Genomic DNA, 21,282 nt, shown 5'->3' with positions numbered 1-21,282 from the left:
ACATGGATAAAGAGCCGCTTGACTGGCCCAGGAGGCATCGCATGGGTAAAGAGACGCTTGACCGGCCCAGGAGGCATCAGATGGGTAAAGAACAGTGTCATCGGCCCAGGAGGCATCACATGGGTAAAGGGCCTCGTCATTGGCCCAAGAGGCATCATATGGGTAAAGAGCCACATCAGCCCAGGAGGCATCACATGGGTAAAGAGCCGCATCATCAGCCCAGGAGGCATCACATGGGTAAAGAGCTGCTTGACCGGCCCAGGAGGCATCACATGGGTAAAGAGCCACTTGACCGACCCAGGAGGCATCACATGGATAAAGAGCTTCGTCACCGGCCAGGAGGCATCACATGAGTGAAGCTCTTTAGCAAGACTGGGGTCCAGGGCTCGCGATCGTATGACGTCGTCCCAGAACAAAAGATCATCTTACTATACGGCGGGCAGGAGGTGGTTAAAGTGGAGCTCCAGGCTCCCCCAAAAAAATCAAAGTCAGCAGCTACAAATACTGTAGCTGCTGACTTTAGTAGGACACTTACCTCTCCAGACATCCAGCAGTGTTCTCACCGAGCCGATTCTTCAATCGGCTATTGGGAGCTGGTGCCTCCATCTTGACTAAGGGGAACCAGCAGTGAAGCCTTGTGGCTTCACAGCCACTCTTCAACTGTGCTGCGCTTGGGAATGGTCCCGCGGTCTTCTGGGACCTATGAAGTGTCCCAGAAGGCTGTAAAGGGGGGGGGGGGGGGGGGGGGGGGTGAGGCTGAATTTCTGCGGCGAATTGAGCAGGAGGTGGGAGCAGGTACTTGTCAAAGCCAGGTACCCCTCCCCCCAAAAGGTGCCAAATGTGCCAGTGGGGTAGAGAAGGGTGTTTCCACCTTTGCAGATGTTCTTCTGGAGAGAAAAGGGGATATTGTGGAGGAGAAACTGAGATCTCAGTGAGAAGGAAGAAATGTCTGAAGGTATTAGTGAGCATGCATGGATGGATGTAACATGAAAAATACATCTCATACTGGGTTGTGGCTTTAGCATAGCAGTGTTACTTCCTGGGGGGCGTTGAGGTTTTAAAGGTCACTTATCAGTTTTTCGAGGTCAGAGGGTCACACGGAGCTCCATTGGGGTAAATCTACTCCTGGCCTCTAGAAAACAGTTATTTTCGCTGCAGAGCGTGGCGAATGGAAGGGACAACAAACAGAATGTTCTACGGGGAAGAGCCGCCATGGGGCTGGGAGGTCAATGGTTGCGCGGTCTTTAAATGTATTTTTCATTCGGCTCGCTCGCTCTCTACGTTATAGAGAACATTGAAAATCAGCACGGCACTGAACATCAAACTGCGAGAGGACAGAGTTCTGACTTCCTCGGTAAGGAGAATCGAATGGTGAGGAGAACGTTCACGGGGCAATGCGCTGCCCTGCTCAAAGGCCTTTTAACCGATTTCAAAAGCAGCTTTGTGCTTGTTAAAAGGATCAGTCTGCACTGACGCAGAGCTTGCAGCACTGAATCGTTCACCGCCTCCATGTCTTCCTCGTGTTCTCCCCGGTGGAGTAGCATGGGGTCCTCATGCTCTCCCCGGGTGGAGTCTCATGGGGTCCTCATGTTCTTCCCGGTGGAGTCTCATGGGGTCCTCATGTTCTCCCCGGTGGAGTCTCATGGGGTCCTCCCCGGGTGGAGTCTCATGGGGTCCTCATGTTCTCCCCGGTGGAGTCTCATGGGGTCCTCATGTTCTCCCCAGTGGAGTCTCATGGGGTCCTCATGTTCTTCCCAGGTGGAATCTCATGGGGTCCTCATGTTCTCCCCAGTGGAGTCTCATGGGGTCTATTGCGAGAAGAACTAGAAGACCTTCCTGCAATGGCAGCAATGGGTTTGTGGAGCCAGTGCCATGACAAGGTCACCCAATGCCCAAAGCTAAGATGCCAGCCCCGATGTGGGTGTCGCGATCATCTTCTGCTGTCTGTGATCTATGATACCAGCACTACAGAGCAGCAACCCCCCCACAGTGTCCCAGAGAGCCCTCCACACCCACAGTCCCCCGCAACCTCCCACAGAGCCCCTCGGTCCTCCCATAGTGCCTCCAACCTCCATAAATGTGACACAAAGCCATCTAGCCCCAATAGTGGCTTACAATCTCTCACAGTGCCCCCCCCCCCCCCCTCCCAGCCGCCCACAGCGCCTCCTAGCCCCCACAGTGCCCTCAAGTCTCCCACAGTGCCCCAGCAAAGCCACCAGCCCTCTAGAGAGGCCCCATACCCTACAGGGCCACCAAGTCTGCTGCAGAGTCCCCTAACCCCCTCCACAAACCCCATCCCGCTCACAGTGACACCCAGCTCCCATAGAACACACTTAGCACAGGGGCCCACAGTGCCCCCCAGGCCCCCTGAAAGCCCTCAGCCTCCACAGTGCCCCGATTCTCCAAAGTATTGCCCAATATCTCATATTGCCCCCCCCAACCTGCCGCAGAGCCTCCAGCCCTGCATAGTGCCTCCAACCTCCCACAGTTTTCCCCACCCCCTGCAGGGTCCATACTTTTATAGTGCGAGTATAAACTTTATTCTTGGGACATGGAAGGTTTTGGAAGAGTTTCCCATGTGGGGGTCTCGGTATGGTGGGGAGCCTCTGGTCTAGAAGGTGGACTGTGCCTTTAACCAGGAAAAAAAAAACAAAACAATTTGGACCCCCATGATGGAGAAGGAGTCCTCCAGTAGCATGACGGAGGGTTGGGAGTTCTCCCAAGAAAAATGTATTTGGGTGGCAGCTGTGGGACAATATCCAAATATCTGAGCACCCCCCCCCCCCCTCCTCCTCCCCCGCAGCAGGGAAAAGCTATAATTGGCCGCAGTGAATTATTTCGGCATCTTACAATCTCTCTATTAGAAGGGAGATCGTCTTCTTGGCCGGATCTCAGAGCTGCACCTGGACTTAGCCGAGCCAGAAGAATTCCTTTCTACCATCCCGGCATACAGACGGCAGATCACTCCCCCCCCGAAGCTCTGCAGAGCATCGCAGCCGCCGACATGAAGGACGCTCCGACAAACAGCTGCGGTCCCGCAGAGCGCTACCCGGCACCGGCAGAGCCCCCGATTTATAAATAGGATCCTGCGCCTCTCATTGCCTGCCAAAATTCAGAGTGGGTATCTGGAATCCCAGCTGTTCAGCAGCTGTCTGCGGTTTGGGCGGCCCTCCTTTTCCTCGTGTACCCCCCCCCCCCAGAACCCGCTTCAGCGCTGCTACACAGCAAATCGCAGCGGACTGAGGCGCTCTGGACCCTTCGGCTGCCAGAGATAGGCAAGTCCATGACAGCCCAGTGACCTAGCTGCCCTTAAAGCTGAACTCCGGGCAAACATTCAATACACAGAAGCTGCAAAAGGATTTGTATTTCTGTCCATCCAGTCCTGCGATTTACACAGCTCTGCCACACAGCACAGCTCTGCCTGGCAGAGGAGGGGAGCTGATCTTTGCTGCGGCTTCACCTTCACTTACAGGCAGGGCTTTTTTTTCTCAGGGAACGGGGGCAGGTACCCCCCCCCTTCCAAGTCACCCCTCGTCTCCGCCCCCTGCCCATCTCTGAGCACAATCCTGTGCAGCCAGCAACAATAGATCCCCCAGCAATAATACACACACCCCAGCAACAATAGATCTCCAAGCAACAATAGATCCCCCAGCAATAATACACACACCCCAGAAACGATAGATCTCCTGTAGAAAATACCCCCCCCCCCCAACATTAGATCCCCATAGAAAAATACACCCCAGCAACAATAAATCCCTCCCAGCAACACTAGACCCCCCATAGCAAAATACCCAACAATAGATCCCCAGCAACAATAAATACACAACAACAATAGATCCCCCAAGCAAAATACCCCCCAACAACAATACACACACCCCCCAGCAACAATAGATCTCCCGTAGAAAAATAACCCCCCCCCCTCCCAACAACAATAAATCCCTCATAGCAAAATACCCCAATAATAATAAATCCACCACCCCCCCACCAACAATAAATCCCCCCAGCAACAAATAGATCCCCCATAGTAAAATACCCAACAACAATAATAGTACCCCCCCCCCCCCCCCACCAGCATCAATTAATTTACCTCAACAAGAGATCCCGTAGAAAAATAATCCCCCCCCCAACAACAATAGATCCCCACACTGAACTATAGATCTTCTGTAGCAAATACCCCCCAGCAACAATAGACCTCCCATAGCAAAATACCCCCCAACAACAATAGATTCTCCAGCAACATAAGAACCCCCGTAGCAAAATACCCCCCCCCCCCCCCAACAACAAATCCCCTCCAGCAACAATAGATCCCCCATAGCAAAAATACCAAAACAACAATAGATACCCCAGAAACAATAGACCCCCAATATAACAATACAATACAATACATCTCCCAGCATCAAAAGACCCTTCCCTCAACAATAGACCGTTCCCAGCAACAATTGACCCCCTAGCAACATAAGATCCCCACCAGCAACAATAGGATCCCACACCAGCAATAATAGATCCTTAGCAACAATATATTTCCCATAGCAAAAAACAAAACAACAATAGATTCTGGCCAGCAACAATAGACCTCCCAGCAGCAATTGACCCCACCAGCAACAATATAATCTCCCACCAGTAACAATAGACCACTCCCCCAGCAACAATAGATCTCCCCAAAAACAATAAACCCAGCCAGTAACAATACAGTAGGTATCCCAGCAGCCACCATCAATAGACTCTCCAGCAGCCGGAAACAATAGACCTCTCCCTCAACAGATGATCCCTCCCAGCAATAATTGACCCCCTAGCAACATAAGATCCCCACCAGCAACAATAGATTTCCCCCCAGCAACAATAGCAGCATCAACAAACCCTTCCCTCAACAGTAGATCCTCCCAGCAACAATTGTCCCTCTAGCAGCATATGATCCCCACCAGCAACAATAGATCTCCCCAGCAACAATAAACCCCACCAATAATAATACTGTAGATATCCCAGCAGCCGACAACGATGGACCCCTCCCTCTACAGGAGATCCCTCCCAGCAATAATTGACTCTCTACAAACGTAAGATCCCCCCCCCCCCAGCAAAAATAGACCTCCCCAGCAACAAATGATCCCCCAGTGACAATATATCCCCCTGCAGTCAGCATCAATAGACCCTCCAGCACGGTCCAGCACCCCATTCAGTGCTGGAGGTGCCGGCACTGCATTCCCCCTTGTTCCTGCTGGAAAAAAAAAACCCTGTTTACAGGTCTCCTCCCCACCTTCACCAGTGAAAGGAGATGCAGAAGACTGGCGAGGTCACCTCTCTGCTCTCACCTCGCTAGGCTTCTTGAGCTGTTTCTCCTCCCCCTCTTTCTGAGCTCTGCTGTACAACAGCTGATACCAAATTCAGATACTTCCACCGAAAATTAAATACATGTAACAATGTAATCATAGGAAAAAAAAGTTGTATTAATTTGTATCTTCTATACCTGCCAGGAATCCTGGGCCCCTTTCGCACTTCACAGTTCCTGAACACCCAACAACTGGTAAACGTACTTCCAAGCGCGCATTACGTTTGTGGTGCCATTAATTGTTAACGGCACCCCAAGCATGGTTAGAAGATATTTTGTCACGTGTTGAAAAAATGCGTGGTTCTTCCCCTGGGGTAGAGTTCCTGGGTCTGGCCCTGCCGGAGGAGACCCCTGTGCGGGGAAGGTAGACTTCCTGGGTCCAATCCTGCCGGAGGAGACCCCTGTGCGGGGAAGGTAGACTTCCTGGGTCCAATCCTGCCGGAGGAGACCCCTGTGCGGGGAAGGTAGACTTCCTGGGTCCAATCCTGCCGGAGGAGACCCCTGTGCGGGGAAGGTAGGCTTCCTGGGTCCAATCCTGCCGGAGGAGACCCCTGTGCGGGGAAGGTAGGCTTCCTGGGTCCAATCCTGCCGGAGGAGACCCCTGTGCGGGGAAGGTGGACTTCCTGGGTCCAATCCTGCCGGAGGAGACCCCTGTGCGGGGAAGGTAGACTTCCTGGGTATAATCCCGCCGGAGGAGAGCCTTGTGCGGGGAAGGTAGACTTCCTGGGTCCAATCCTGCAGGAGGAGACCACTGTGCGGGGAAGGTGGACTTCCTGGGTCCAATCCTGCCGGAGGAGACCCCTGTGCGGGGAAGGTAGACTTCCTGGGTATAATCCCGCTGGAGGAGAGCCTTGTGCGGGGAAGGTAGACTTCCTGGGTCCAATCCTGCCGGAGGAGACCCCTGTGCGGGGAAGGTGGACTTCCTGGGTCCAATCCCGCCGGAGGAGACCCCTGTGCGGGGAAGGTAGACTTCCTGGGTATAATCCCGCCGGAGGAGACCCCTGTGCGGGGAAGGTGGACTTCCTGGGTATAATCCCGCCGGAGGAAAGCCTTGTGCGGGGAAGGTAGACTTCCTGGGTCCAATCCTGCCGGAGGAGACCCCTGTGCGGGGAAGGTAGACTTCCTGGGTCCAATCCTGCCGGAGGAGACCCCTGTGCGGGGAAGGTAGGCTTCCTGGGTCCAATCCTGCCGGAGGAGACCCCTGTGCGGGGAAGGTAGGCTTCCTGGGTCCAATCCTGCCGGAGGAGACCCCTGTGCGGGGAAGGTAGGCTTCCTGGGTCCAATCCTGCCGGAGGAGACCCCTGTGCGGGGAAGGTAGACTTCCTGGGTATAATCCCGCCGGAGGAGACCCCTGTGCGGGGAAGGTAGACTTCCTGGGTATAATCCCGCCGGAGGAGAGCCTTATGCGGGGAAGGTAGGCTTCCTGGGTCCAATCCTGCCGGAGGAGACCCCTGTGCTCTGGGGCAGAGTTATAGAAGAAGCCTTTAGGAAGACACCGGAGGTCCCAGCTGGTAGGGATCAAGTTGGGTCTGGATAAGCTCACTGGGGGAAGCCATTGTTCTACCACCAGAATTTGGTCCATTGTCAAGTTGAAACTGTGGAACACCTTGACAGACACAATCCAGCTGAAATGGAAATCAAGTGGTGGGACAAATTACGGCAATTTCCTCAAAACCAAACGTTTTACGTCTTTGATTGCTTTATAGTTTCAACAAAAAAGGAATCAAAAATTCAAATGCTTGACAAGAGTGCGGCCAGCTTAGACCTTTAGCTTAAAATACGCTTCCAGCTACTTGAATTCACATCCAGTAAGCATTGAGCAGAACCTTCCAACGCTCCGTTCTCCATAAAAAAGGTAATTTTACCGGTTTGTTACTTAACCTCACAGGGGTCTATTGTTCCTCTCCCGGCTCTCACCGCCGTCTGGAGCGGCCATTATATGGATTCATGGCGCTATTTACAGCTTAACCTCTATCTCACCTCCAATCCCGCCACCAATTCCATATAATGTTCGAAGTTAATTATGGAGGACCGGACCGAGCGATTACTCAGAAAAGACCCCATCCCCCCATCCCAGCATTCGAATGGAGAGCTGGCCTACGATCACCGCTTCTACAGGAATCTATACCCCAGTTGGCGAATGGAGCAAAAAAAAAAAAAAAAAGACGTGACAACAATTATGTGAGCGAAATGCGCCGTCTTCACCAACGCAAAACCACAAATGCCCCATATTGCAGGTTACCAATTATTAGATGTGGCGGCTGCATTCCTTTTCCTTTTTAGGCTTATTTCACCTGGTGATCTGGTCACCTCCTGTATTAGAGCGGCCCCACTCTGGATGAAGGAGCACAGGGGGCACACAGAAGACAGCACCATTGTCAGTCGGGAGGGAGGGAGGGGGAGTATTAGATGGACTAGCAGATTTAGATACACTAACAAATTGAAGCCAAACTCCAACTCACACTTTATAGTTACAGCAACAGCTTTGTTCCTTTTGGGATAAAGGTTTTACATCAATAAAAGCTGATCATTGTAAGCACCCCTGCCAGTAGGAAATGGTTTGTCTCATCCCTCTAACTGCAACATCTGCAGGACAGCTTCTGCAGTTGAAAATCATTCATGTGCTTCAAAAGAAAAAAAACCCATTGGAATCCATGCGTCCGGTGTCCTGCATGTAGATTAGGGGGCCGGTTGCAGAATTGGGGGGGGGGGGGGGGGCGGCGCCCCTACGCCCCGTGTAGCCACTTTTTTCCGGTGTGGTTTTTAAAGGAGACGTGACTCAAAAAAACTGCTCAAAAAACTATTTTAAGCCCTTTTCAATCGCTTCCCATTCATTTAAATGGAGAGGGGCGTTTTTGAGGCGCCTTTTTTCTTAGCTCTCCAAAGATGCTGCATGGCGGAATATTTTCTGCGCATTTCCAGCACACCGCCCCAGTGTGAAATCATTATTTGGTTTTAAAAGGGAAGCATTTTTCGTGAGCTTTTCAGACGCTTTTTTTTTTTTTTTTTTTTTTTTTAACGCCAAAGCAGTCCTCAGTGTGAACCAGTGATTAGATTGTCTATGCTTCTCTATGCAATGCAGGCAGATCGCGGCTGGTGGGAGGGGCTGTACATAGCTTCCTGACAACATCCCAGTCCCCGGCCTCAGTCCTCCTCCCAAGAACCCCCCCCCCCCCCCCCCCCCCCCCCCCCCGGGGGCAGGAGCAAGCAGTGGGAGGAGTTATGCAAATATCAAAATGCCTTGATGGGTGGGTGTCAGTCTGGTCGTTTCTAGGTGGGCAGCAACTAGGTAACGCCCGCATGTCAGATGTCTGGTAACATTTAGACAGAAAGTTATCAGTAATGGCGGCTTCCTTCCGAAAGTCGCACCATAGAAAGCCATCGGCTGTCCCACTCACCGGATTGGTGGATAATCGTCCCGACAGGTTGTATCATATCAGACCCTCTGCTCACCCTCCTCTCCGTCCTCATACAGGAAGTCCAGCATTTCCTCTCCCACACAGGTGCAGCTCAGGTGTTCATTATCCCACCCCAGGTCTACCTGAGTGTTCTCCCCTCCCCCCCCCTCCGCATTATACAGGCATGAGCAAAACTACCTTCACACATAAGCATACGCCTGTGTTTGCTCACATACAGTGTACAGGTGTTCCATGCGTCCGCATGCAGGTAGTCCCATTTATGTTATATGCACAGCTCCCAACTATCCCTGATTTCGAGGGACTGTCCCTGATTTGGAGCATTGTCCCTCTTTCCTCCTCATTTTGGTCTGATCTTTATAGATGTATATAAAATGCACTTTTTATCTTTCATAAAGTGTTTCCCAGCACTAAACATTTCATCCAATTTCTAAATTGCTGCATTTGTAAACTTTATAAGCCAATATAAAGGAATAGTAGTGGTAAAAAAAAAAAGCACTTGTGGATTTAATTAACCTTTTTTTTTTTTTTTGGTTGATTCTCCTTTCCCTGCTTGCCGCCTGCCCACCGTCACATGACGGCGTCCCAGAACAGCCGCTCTTGCGCGCCCGCGGCGGCACGCAGCGTGGCAATCGCGGCCGCGCCGTGTTGCTAGGACATGGCGCGACCCCGATCTCTGTAAAGAGCCGCGGCTGTGTCCAATCACACGGAGATGCCGGTAATCGGCTCTCCTTGCCTCAGACTGGCAGAGTGTGTGGCGAGGAGAGCCGATCAGCGGCATCTCCACGCAGGGGGACATCTAGGAATGTAATCAGGGCACTGATCATCAGTGCCCTGATTACAGTATAGCAATATAGTGTCACCAATCAGCGTCCACCAATGCGAGCAATCAGTGCCCACCAGTGGCAGCAAACAGTGCCCACCACTGCCCACAAGTGCCACCAATCAGTGCCCATTAGCGATGCCGGTCAGTGCTGGCAATCAGTGCTGCCCATCACTGCTGTTGATCAATGCCCATCAGTGCCCATCAGTACCGCCTATCCGTGCTGCCCACTAGTGCCACCTATTAGTGCCCATCAGTGCCACCTAACAGTGCCCATCAGTGCCACCTATCAGTGCTCATCAGTGCCACCTATCAGTGCTCATAAGTGCGGCATATTAGTGCCTCCTCATCAGTGCCAACTAATCAGTGCCACCTCATCAATGCCCACCAGTTCAGCCTATCAGTGCCACCTGACCAGCGCACATCAGTGAAGGCGAAAAATTACTTTACTATGACACGATGACGACACTGATCGCTGCTCCCGATGGAAGGGAGCAGACGATCAATGTCCTGTCACGAGGCAGAACGGGGAGATGCTGTGTTTACCCTGGCATCTCCCCGTTCTTCAGCTCTGTGACACATTCGCGGGCACCCGGCGGGCATCGAGCCCGCAGGCACGGAGCTCGCGGCAGGCGCGCGCGCACACGGCGGGAGATTCAAAGTGACGTACGGGTACGTTACTTTGCCCAGGCGTGCCATTCTTCCGACGTATATCGGTGTGAGACGATCTTTAAGTGGTTAAGGGGGCGTGTCCTATGCCTACATATGTTTGCTAGTAGGTGTCGCTTATTCGCATCTCAAAATGTCGGGAGCTATGTATATGGTATGCAGCAGCTGCATGGACACCATTGCTGCACACCTGTACACCACCCCCCCACCCCCTCGCCCGCCACACAAGCATACACTTAACCCTTTCAATACCAGGCACTTTCACCCCCTTCCTTCCTGCTCAGGCCGATGATCAGCTTTCAGCGCTGTCACACTTTGACTGACAATTACGCGGTCATGCAACGCTGTACCCAAACTACATTTTTATAATTTTTTTTTTCACACAAATAGAGCTTTATTTTGGTGGTATTTCATCACCACTGGGGGTTTTTATTTTTTTGCTAAATAAATCATTTCTGTTATAAAAAATTTTGCAAATAAATAATCTTTCTTCATAAATTTAGGCCAAAATATATTCTGCTCCATTTCTTTGGTGAAAATAACCCACATTTGTGTATATTATTTCGTCTGTAGGAAAGTTATAGAATCCACAAACTATGGGATATATAATATATATATATATATATATATATATATATATATATTTTTTTTTTTTTCTCTTTTTATTACATTTTTTTTTGTTTTTCTTTTTTTTACACTTTTTTTTAACACACCGTGACCAGAGCAATATATTGTTACCATAGTAACATTGTACTACTTTGGGGAAGTAATTATGATTTTTTTTTTTTTTTTTTTACACATTATGATTGCTTATAGCAGTGAATTTCACTGTTATAAGCAACCATTTCTGCTGAATGCAATTGATTCATTCAGTGTGTTTTGTTGTGATTAGCTGTTATTGGCCACCACTAATCACGTTGTACAGATGGGCTGTGATTGGCCCTGTCTGTACCATGCGATCACATTGACCAATCACAGCTAGCAACACAGTTGTTCACAATGGATGACATAAAAGGAAGCCATTCCCTTGTTAACAATGGTCATGTGATCTGCTGTGATTGGCAACAGTGATCACATGGTGCCAGCAGCAGGCCGGTACACTAATCAGATCGGCTGTGCCCAGTAGACACCGCGGGTGACAGATGGCACCGGAGCACAGCCCGATCCTGGGAGGATGTCCTTCGAGGACGTCATATTACAATAGGCTAGGCGGGAGGGGGTTAAATACGTCCGTGTGTGAACAAGGCCTAAGGGCTCTTTCACAATGATGCATTTTTGCTGCGTTTTTACCCTGCTCCGCTATAGCGTGGGCGGAAGGTGGGTAAAAAAGGGCTACAGCGGGGAAAATAATGATTTGATCCCCTGCAGATTTTGTAAGTTTGCCCCCTTACAAAGAAATGAAGGGTCTATAATATCATATCATAGGTGTATTTTATATGATAGAGACAGAATATCAACCAAAAATCCAGAAAAATGACATGATACAAATGTTATAAATGGAGTTGCAGCTCAATGAGTAAAATAAGTATTTGATCCCCAAACAAAACATGACTTAGTACTTAGAAACCCTTGTTGGCGATCACAGAGGTCAGACGTTTCTTGTAGTTGGTGACCAGGTTTGCACACATCTCAGGAGGGAGTTTGGTCCACTCTTCTTCACAGATCTTCTTCTTGGCTGTCTCTTGGCCATGCAAAGTTTCAGCTCCCTCCATAAATTTTCTATAGGATTAAGGTCTGGAGACTGGCTAGGCCACTCCATGACCTTAATGAGCTTCTTCTTGAGCCACTCCGTTGTTGCCTTGGTGGTATGTTTTGGGTCATTGTCATGCTTGAAGACCCATCCGTGACCCATCTTCAGTGTTCTGGCTGAAGGAACAAGGTTCTCATCCAAGATTTTACAATACTTGGCCCCGTCCATTGGCCCCTCAATGCGGCAACGTTGGCCTGTATCTTTAGCAGAGAAACAGCCCCAAAACATCATGATCCCACCTCTGTGCTTGACTGTAGGGATGTGTTCTTAGGGTCATAGTCAGAATTTTTCTTCCTCCAAAAACGGCGAGTCAAGTTAATGCCAAAGAGCTCAATTTCGGTCTCATCTGACCACAACACCTTCTCTGAATCATTTAGATGTTCATTGGTAAACTTGAGATGGACCTGTACATGTGTCTTCTTGAGGAGGAGGACCTGGCAGGCGCTGCAGGATTTCAATCCATGGCGGCGCATTGTGTTACCAATGGTTTGTTTGGTGACTGTGGTCCCAACTGTCTTGAGATCATTCACAAGCTCCTCCTGTGTAATTCTGGGCAGATCCCTCACTTTTCTCATGATCTCCCCCCCCCCCCCCCCCCCCCGTGAGGAGAAATCTTGCATGGAGCTCCAGACCGAGGGCGATTGATGGTTATTTTGTATTTCTTCCATTTATGAATAATCGCTCCAACAGTTGTCTTCTTCTCACCAAGCTTCTTGCTGATGGTCTTGTAGCCCATTCCAGCCTTCTGCAGGTCTACAATCTTGTCCCTGATGTCCTTTGACAGCTCTTTGGTCTTGTCCATGATGATGAGGTTTGAATGGAAGGAAGAGATTCTGTGGACAGGTGTCTTTTATACACATAACGAGTTGTCATTAGGAGAACCTTCTTACATTAACAGGACTAATCTGTGTACCACATGAGCACCTACTGTAGCCAGTCTGTGGGGGGCAGAATTATTGTTGGTTGGTTGGGGATCAAATACTTATTTTACTCACCGAACTTCAACTCCATTTATAACATTTGTATCATGTGTGTTTTCCGGATTTTTGGTTGATATTCTGTCTCGATCATATAAAATACACCTATGATAAAAACGATAGACCCTTCATTTCTTTGTAAGTGGGCAAACTTACACAATCTGCAGGGGATCGAATAAGTATTTTCCCCACTGTATGTATAAAAGTTAAAATCATACAGAGCATGCATGCCGCATCACCGACGCGTTTCATCGGACTTCTTCAGAAGCACGCTCTCTTTTTATTGCGGGGAACAGCGATCGTTGTGCACAGCGTGCGAGGCCCCCGGCAGGAACAAAGGAGAATCTCTCTGAACAGGCTCTACCTGCGAGCGCCGGTCCTCGGAGGGATTTTTTTCTTGTTGAACTCGTAGAACGCCGGATCACGCCGAGGAAGCGGTTTTTCTTTAACATTAATTTTGTGTTTCTTCCACTCAGATTGCTTTTTTTTTTTTGAGCCAGCTTGCAGCTTTAGACTCTTTTTTTTTTTGCCGGCGAGTCCTGTGTCAGCTCCCAGCAGGTAAAGGCTGAGACGCCAGCAGAAGCGAGAAGCAGCCCCGCCGATCCCAGAGGAGGCCGACTAAAAATACCGCCAACTATTGGGAGCCCGCGGTCTGTCACAGCGAGAAAACAACGCAGATTGTTCCAGAAAAGTGGAAAAACCGGCTATACGGGGCCCCATTCACACGTGTGCGTTGTGGCAATGAGCGCTGGCACGGCGTATGGTAACACACACACTACTCCTGTGTGCGGTGCACTGCGGCGGCGTTCAATGTGAACGGCCCTCCGATGGAGCCCAACCAACCAGCTGCGCTCATACATGTGCTGCGTTGTTACGTTGTGCATTTTTTTTAAATCCAGTGCATTGGCAGCCCATTAGTAATAAATATGCTGCCCCAACGCAACGCACTTTGACACGTGAGCAACAATGCACCGCAGAGGAACTCTTAAAGTGATACTACACCTTCAATTATTGTCCGCACTTCCAGCAGCTGATCGAATCATCCATGCTCCATTCACAGCTGATTGGGGAAGGAATCGCCGCGATTTCGCCCAGGTTTCCAAATCGCTAAAAAAAACAAGAATGTGTTTGCGATGCCATTGCTTCTAATGGCACCCCAATCGCGCCGCGATTGTGCCGCAATTGTCGCACGGTAAATCGCACTGCAAATGCAGCAAATCGCAATGTGCTGTGCTGTCGCCCCAAATGAAGCTCATGTTCCTTTCTGAGCGACGAGTGTTGCGATTGCTGATGCCCTCCCAGAACGGCACCCGCCCCACACGTCTGCTGCGGCACACAACTGGCCTGGTCTGTAATCGGTTGTTTACGAAGCACTGATGGGCACTGATAGGCACAACTAATGGGAACTGATAAGCCACACTGATGGGCACTGATTGGGACTGATAGGCAGAACTGATGGGCACTGATAAGCCGCACTTATTGGCACTGATAGGCAGAACTGATGGGCACTGATAAGCCACACTGATGGGCACTGATTGGGACCGATAGGCAGAACTGATGGGCACTGATAAGCCACACTGATGGGCACTGATATGCAGAACTGATGGGCACTGATAAGCCGCACTGATAAGCCGCACTTATTGGCACTGATAGGCAGAACTAATGGGCACTGATAAGCCGCACTGATGGGCACTGATTGGCAGTGATAGGCAGAACTGATGGGCACTGATAAGCCACACTGATGGGCACTGATTGGGACCGATAGGCAGAACTGATGGGCACTGATAAGCCACACTGATGGGCACTGATAGGCAGAAATGATGGGCACTGATAAGCCACACTGACGGGCACTGATTGGCACTGATAGGCAGAACTGATGGGCACTGATAAGCCGCAGAGACTGGCAGCACCAATTGATGACCTGGGCTCAGAGGAAGTTGGCCCAGGCTGGCCAACCAAGTGTGCTGCTTGCTCACAGCCTGACACGGAGCATGCCCATAGGAGGAGAGAGCAGTGTGATGGAGAGGTGAGCTAATCACTGTTCTACATCTCCTTTCACTGTCCAGTCACAGGCTGTGGTAGGTCCAGAAATACCTGGGCTCAGAGGAAGTAATTTGAATGATGCTGGTCATCAGAATGGCAATTGGTTGTGGTGCAGTGTAAGCAGCATGCTGATAGGAGGACAGAGCAGAGTGACAGAGAGAAGAGCTCATCACAGTGCAGCTTTTCTTTCCACTGTCCAGTCACAGGGTGGGGGCGGGTCCAGGACTACCTGAGCTTAGAGGATGCAAATGTGCCGATGATGAGCATGCTGATAGGAGGAAAGTGCTGAGCGACCCCAGAAATAAGCTCATCAGTCTGCCATTTCTTTCCCTCACTGTCCAATCACAGGCTGGGGGAGGGACAAGACCTGGATGTATTACTAAACTGCAGCAGTGAAGAGTCAGGTCTCCAGCCCTGCCAGACAGGGTTGCTCTGTACAGCAGAGCTGTGTAAATCTCAGGACAGGATGGACAGAAATACAAACCTCTTCTCTGTATTTTATCAGTTGTTGGCTGTTTGCCCGGAGTTCAGCTTTAAGTGCGTTTAGGTGGAAATTCTAATTTTGCTTAAAATGTGAATTGTGTTCATAATCTCCGGGGGATGAAGGTGGAAGTAGAACACCCCCCCTCCCCCCCTCCCCCCCCTCCCCCTCTGCCAGTGGGAATACAGAACATACTACATCCCCGACCTGCACAGCGTCTGTCTGGGGATTTCACGTTAGTCGTGATGCATACAATATACACCGGCAGATCGCAATCCATGACCTGGAAAGACGGAGTACCGGGGTGACTCATGGAGGACTGAGATCTGAAGAACCTTCCAGAGAAGAGCGAACATACTGAAGGACCTCCCAATCATCCGTCACCCTTCAGGACCACGGGGGCCACATAGCCACGCCCACCACAGCCACAGACCAGCTGTGCACACAATGCAATTCTCATTGTACACATGGCAGACTTTACTGGAAAGATGGGAAAGCTTGCTTTAAAATAAAGGGTCTATTTATCAATGTTTTCACCCAAGATTCACCCAACTTTTACCCAACCTTCACCCACAATTCACCTGAGATTCACACAATTGACATCCAAAATGTACCCAACTTTCACCCAAGATTTACACAACTTTTACCCAATTGTCATCCAAAATCCACCCAACTTTCACCCACAATTCATCCAACCTTTACCTACGATTCACCCAAATTCAACAAACAAAAAAAGAGCACTCAACATTCACCCAAGATTCACCCAACTTCCATGCAAGATTTATACAAATCTTGCATGGAAGTTGGCACAATTTTAATCCAAAATGCACACAACTTTCACCCAACCTTCACCCACAATTCACCCAAGATTCACACAATTGTCATCCAAAATGTACCTGCATCCAAGAGTCACCCAACTTTACCTATGACTCACCCTAACTCGATAACTTTCACTCAAGATTCAACCAACTTCCATCCAAGATTCACCCAATTGTCATCCAAAATGACCCAACTTTTATCCAAGAGTCACCCAACCTTCACCCAAGAATCACCCAACTTTCACTCATGATTTACCCAAATGTCATCCAAAATCCACCCAACGTTCATCCGACCTTCACCTTTGATTCACCTGAATTCAACAAATAAAAAGCGAGCACACAACTTTCACACAAGATTGAACCAACTTCTATCCAAGATTCACACAATTTTCGATCAAAATGTACACAACTTTTACCCAAGAGTCACCCAACCTTCACACAATTGTCACCCAAAATCCACCCAACCTTTACCCACAATTTACCCAGCTTTCACCTATGACTTACCAAAATTTAAAATAAATACACCTTTCATGCAACTTTCATCTAAGATTCACAGAATTTGCATCCAAAATGCACACAACTTTCACCCAAGAGTCACCCAAATCATAAAACACACACAATTGTTACTCCAAGATTCACCTGACTTTCACCCAAGATTCACACCATTGTCATCCAAAATCCACCCAAATTTCACCCAAGAGTAACCCAACCTTCACCCATGATTCATCTAACTTTCACCTATGATTCACTCAAATTCAACAACAAAAAAGCACACAACTTCTGTTTATGATTCACATGATTTTCTTCCAAAATGTACACAACCTTCATCCACAATTTACTTAAGAGTCACACAATTGTCATCCAAAACGTACCCAACTTGCATCCAAGAATCACCCACAATTCACTCAACTTTCACCTATGACTTAATTTTTTTTAAATAAACACAACTTGCACACAACCTTCATCCAAGATTCACACAATTTGCATCCAAAATGCACACAACTTTCACCCAAGAGTCACCCAAATAATAAAACACACACAAGTGTTACCCAAGATTCACTCGACTTTTACCCAATATTCACCTGACTTTCACCCAAGATTCACACCATTGTCATCCAAAATTCAATCAACTTCCACCCAAGAGTCACCCAACTTTCACTTATGATTCACCCAAGTTCAAAAACAGAAAAGTACACAACTTTCACCCAAGACTCACCCAATCCACAATTCACTCAAGATTCTACCAAACTTTACCTAAGATTTACCCAACTTTCACCCAAGAGTCACCCAACCATAACCCACGATTTACCCAACTTTTGCCCAAGTTTAACACCAATTTCACCCAAAAAGATTCCAACCTTCACCTAAGATTCATCCAAAATTTCACTCTACATTCTTACATTTCCAATGTAATCTTTACTATAAATGTGTGACTTGGGTAAAAAAAAAAAAAAAAAAAAGATAAATAGACAACATAAAAATTGTTTGTTTGTTTTTTGTTTTCACTTATTTTTAATCCTTGCCATAAAATATTGATAATACAAATGTTCTCTGCAGCTTTCTTTACTAAAAAAAAAAATAAAAAAAATGTAAATGTAAAATAAAAACAAATAACAAAATGTAAATTGTAAAATAAAAATATATAATAAAATGTAAATGTTAAATAAAAATAAATTAAAAAATGTAAATGTAAAATAAAAATATGTAATAAATTGTAAATGTAAAATAAAAACAAATAACAAAATGTAAATTGTAAAATAAAAATATATAATAAAATGTAAATGTAAAATAAAAATAAATTAAAAAATGTAAATGTAAAATACAAATAAATACAAAATATAAATGTAAAATAAAAATAAATAAAAAATGTAAATGTAAAATAAAAATAAATAACAAAATGTAAATGTAAAATAAAAATATATAATAAAATGTAAATGTAAAATAAAAATAAATAAAAAATATAAATGTAAAATAAATATAACCTCACTACATTAATACAATGTATTTTATTAATAAAAGTAGTGATGTTAGTCTTAGATATCAATCTCTTCCCTGCACTGGTTCCAGTCTCTACCTCTGTCCCCACCCCCACCCAACCGGAAACCTACAAAAAAAATAGCCTTCCCAGGGTGCCTTTCTGGGGCCCTGGCTGCATCCCTAGTGCCTCACTACACCAGTAAGTGGGGGAGGGGAAAGGTAAGTTTAAAACCAAATGTGTGATTTGTTTTTGGGATAGGTCATCAAAATGACTCAGGAGCTGCATGCAGAGCTGCAAGTTTCTTTTTATGTTTGGAGGGGGGAAAAAAGATTCCCAGAGCAACATGGGCTAGCTTAAAAAAAGAGCAGATACTGCCTGCTTTGAGGCCCCTTTTCTCTCATTGAAACCTTCAAATTACCCGGTACCATTGACCACCATGACAACGGTAACATTTCCCATTGCTTGCTGTTAAAGTGACAGATCTCTGCACAAAGATTCAAGGGAATAAAAAAAAAAGGCGATATCAGTGATTCTTTCGATTAATCGCCAATTACTCCTTCATGGGAACTACGCGTTTTTCTTTTTCAGGATCAAAATCACCCTGGCTATACCTAACCGGCCAGGCACGGGAGCGAAAATTTTAAAGCGCGCGTACCCGGCAGTTGGAGGTGTGCAGGTGGCGCAGCTCCGTTTTTTTAATTTTTATCATAATGGGCTGTAAGAGAGCGATTATTGGAATTGTCCTTTAAACACTCGCAATATGTATAATCCCCGTCTATCCCCCCCACCGGAGTGTGCGGGGGAGGGGAGGACGGATTGAAAAGATCCCAAAATAGGAGCCGGAGCAATCCCGCGGATAATTAGGCGCGATAAATAAACAAATTACATAAGTAAATGAAATTATTAAGATTTGGAAATCTTATAATGTGCTCCTAATGATCTCAATTTTCCCGGATAATGACTGCGCGGCGCTCGGAGACGATATCTGATCCTCGGGCTACCGGCTGCAGCGAAGGTGGAAAAAAAAAACAGATGGAAAACGAACGACGCGGGCTGAAGAGGAACTCCGCTGAGCATTTGCCGCCCAATGAAACATCTTATATCCTTAGTAAAAATGCAACTTTGTATCTGACAAAAAAAAATCTGTAAGGCCCCATTCACTTTTTGCATAGCGGAAACGCATGCAATTTTTTTTTTTTTTGGGGGGGGGGGGGTTTATACGTGTTTCTGCGCAAAAGAAGCTCCTCCACCTTTTTGCGGCGACGAGCCTCTAGCGATTTTTTTTTAAAAAAAGATTGTCTCACAGGCGTTTCACCGCAATTTCCACGTGACAATCGCAGCAAAACCGCACTACGTTTTAGAATGAATGGATCCCAAAGGCGCATTTTTCCCGCGATTTTAGTGCAATTTGGAATCACGGGCGGAATCGCGCCAGATTGTAGGTGTGAATGGGGTCTTAGTTATCAGAAAATTCACCAAGCTATTAGTTCAGCAAAACCGCAGAAACGTTCGTTCTGTGTGGATTCACCAGCGCTGACTTAGGGACGGATAACGGCTGCGACTGGTGTGTGGGCGGGGGCAAAATCAAACGATCCTAAATTTCTGATCGAACGTACTTAGAGTATTTTGTCCTTGGGTGGAATGTTTTTAATGACTTCCGGACCGCCCACCGTCGTTATAGGTCGGTACTTTGAAGAGGAGTATCGTTATGGCAGCACCTAGATGCCATAACCCCCCGGTATCCTCTTCTTCAGCGGGCGGTCGGCTTCAAGATAAAAGTGGTCTCTGCGGCGGATTCGCGGCAAGATCACTTTTATCAGCGGCGGGAGAGGGCCCCCTCCCTCCAGCCGCGCGCGGCGGTGCCCTCCGCCGCTTACCGGAGCCGTCGCTGGGCATGGAGACGAGCGAGGGGGAAGATGGCCCCCGCCCGTCTCCATATCATTGCAGGGCGGAAGCGACGTCAAAACGTCAGCTCCGCCCATAGCTCTTAAAGGGTCTTTTTTTTTTTAATGACAATTTTTTTTTTTTTCTTTTTTTATTGCATTTTAGTGTAAATATGAGATCTGAGGTCTTTTTGACCCCCCAGATCTCATATTTAAGAGGTCCTGTCATGATTTTTTTCTATTAGAAGGGATGTTTACATTCCTTGTAATAGGAATAAAAGTGCCACATTTTTTTTTAAAGAACAGTGTAAAAATAAAAGGTAAAAAAAATTAAAAAAACAAAAAAATTTTTTCGAATGCGCCCCGTCCCGACGAGCTCGCGTGCAGAAGCGAATGCATGCGTGAGTAGCGCCCGCATATGAAAACGGCGTTCAAACCACACATGTGAGGTATCGCCGCGATCGGTAGAGCGAGAGCAATAATTCTAGCCCTAGACCTCCTCCGTAACTCAAAACATGCAACCAGTAGAATTTTTTAAACGTCGCCTATGGAGATTTTTAAGGGTAAATGTTTGTCGTCATTCCACAAGGCGGGCGCAATTTTGAAGCCTGATGTGTCGGGTATCAATTTACTCAGGGTAACATCATCTTTCACAATATAAAAAAAAAATTGGGCTAACTTTACTGTTGTCTTATTTTTTAATTTAAAAAAGTGTATTTTTTCCAAAAAAAGTGCGCTTGTAAGACCGCTGCGCAAATACGATGTGACAGAAAGTATTGCAACAACTGCCATTTTATTCTCTAGGGTGTTAGAAAAAAGAATGTATAATGTTTGGGGGTTCTAAGTAATTTTTTCGCAAAAAAACCCATTAGGGACTTTTCTCTTCTGATCGAATGTTCTTAGAGTAATTTATTTTAGTTTGATTGTTCTTGGGGTATTTTGTCTTTTAGTCGAATGTTCCTAGAGTATTTTGGGCATGCTTTTAGGGTATTTTCTCCTCTGATCAAATGTCCTTAGGGTAATTTCTCTTAGGATTGACTGTCCTTAGAACATTCGATTAAAAGAGAAAATGTCCTAAGGGACTATTCTATTCTGATCGAATGTTCTTATGGACTTTTCTC

At 47.4% G+C, this 21,282-nt stretch overlaps 1 protein-coding gene across 4 annotated transcripts in view; it reads right to left on the bottom strand.

Moving 5' to 3' along the window:
- SDK2 (sidekick cell adhesion molecule 2) overlaps positions 1 to 21,282 on the bottom strand; it is an 818,277-nt gene that overhangs the window by 572,123 nt on the left and 224,872 nt on the right. The window lies entirely within an intron of this gene.

This window comes from Aquarana catesbeiana, linkage group LG12, assembly GCF_042186555.1.
Source record: "Aquarana catesbeiana isolate 2022-GZ linkage group LG12, ASM4218655v1, whole genome shotgun sequence".
Classification (NCBI taxonomy): Eukaryota; Metazoa; Chordata; class Amphibia; order Anura; family Ranidae; genus Aquarana; species Aquarana catesbeiana.
Note: the sequence above shows the minus strand (reverse complement) of the source record. Positions and strands in the feature narration are given on the sequence as shown.